The 1,302-nt window shown below is 49.9% G+C and overlaps 1 protein-coding gene across 1 annotated transcript in view; it reads right to left on the reverse strand.

Annotated features, from left to right (window-relative positions):
• Nucleotides 1-1,302, reverse strand: part of LOC101580164 (keratin-associated protein 5-4-like) — a 94,115-nt gene that overhangs the window by 7,042 nt on the left and 85,771 nt on the right. The gene's annotated exons all lie outside the window — the stretch shown is intronic.

Here is a 1,302-nt window from a genome sequence, read left to right on the forward strand (position 1 = left end):
GAGCCACAGCCCCCCTTGGAGCACCCACAGGACCCACAGCCCCCCTTGGAGCACCCACAGGACCCACAGCCCCCTTTGCTACAGCTGGAGCAGGAACAGGCCGGCACACAGCAGCACATGGGCTTGCAGCAGCACACGGGCTTACAGCAGCAGCTGGAGCCACAGCCCCCACAGCTGGAGCCACAGCCCCCGGAACAACCACAGCAGGTCATGATTCTGGAGATGGAGGTGGAGAGGTCAGAGGAGCAGGCAGAGAGGGAGGTGTGCAGATGTGGCGCCTCCTGGCTGGGAGCCTTATATACCTGCCAAACGGTCTCTCTGAGCATCCTTCCCTGTGTCATAGCTGTTTACAGTACTTCCTGGGGATGTGTTTGTTTGTTTGCTAGACTTCAGGTTTTCTCTTGCCCCAAGCAGTGCTCACTCTCCTAAGGTTCTGGCCCCTTCCTCATTGCTCTGGAGCCTGAGTAGCACCTGACCCCCCCCTTCCTACCAGGGGGACCCTGAGGCTGTGTTTACTAGGAAGTTCCACTGGATGCTTCTCCCCTTGTGCTCTTCCTAAGGGCCACCTCTGTTTCCTTTAGAAATGTGATCTCTTGGGACGGGGAGGTGGCTCAGTAGCATAAGTGCTTCCCTTGCAAGCGCGAGGGCCTGAATTCAATCCCCGGTTCTGCCAAAGAAAATAAACAAATAGAAATGTGTTCTCGTGTAAGTATGATGTCTCAAGCTGAATGTTCATCCGTATTGCTAGAGTTTTTACTGAAAACATTTTGCTTTTTCATTCTGTCTCTGCCTGTGAAGAGACATTAGTCAGTTTCACTTTCTTTGTTCAAGACATCTGCTTGTTCATGCTCTTGGCAAGGATGCTTATAGCTTCCAGACAGGGAGTATTGTTTTTATATAAAATATTCATTAATTGCACAGATAGAAATGAGTATTTTGGGGCAGGAGAGATGGCTCAGTGGAATAAGCGCTTCCCTGGCAAGCAGAAAGGCCTGAGTTCAATTCCCGGTTCCACAAAAAAAAAAAAAAAAGAAAGAAAAAGAAATGAGATTTTTAATTATTACTTTAATTTGTTTAATTATCTGTGTGGATAACTTTTTTACTGTCATATAAATCATTTATAGTGGGGATTGAGGGCTGGTGAGGTGGCTCAGTGGTCTAAAGCACCTACTTAGAGCAAGCTTGGCAAAGCCCAGGGACCGCGGTTCAGTCCCCCAGCACCACATGCCAGCCAGCCCTGCCCCCTGGTGGGCTGAGCTGGCCACACACACACACACACACACACACACACACACACACACA

This window comes from Octodon degus, unplaced genomic scaffold (genome assembly GCF_000260255.1).
Source record: "Octodon degus isolate 3935 unplaced genomic scaffold, OctDeg1.0 scaffold00018, whole genome shotgun sequence".
Classification (NCBI taxonomy): Eukaryota; Metazoa; Chordata; class Mammalia; order Rodentia; family Octodontidae; genus Octodon; species Octodon degus.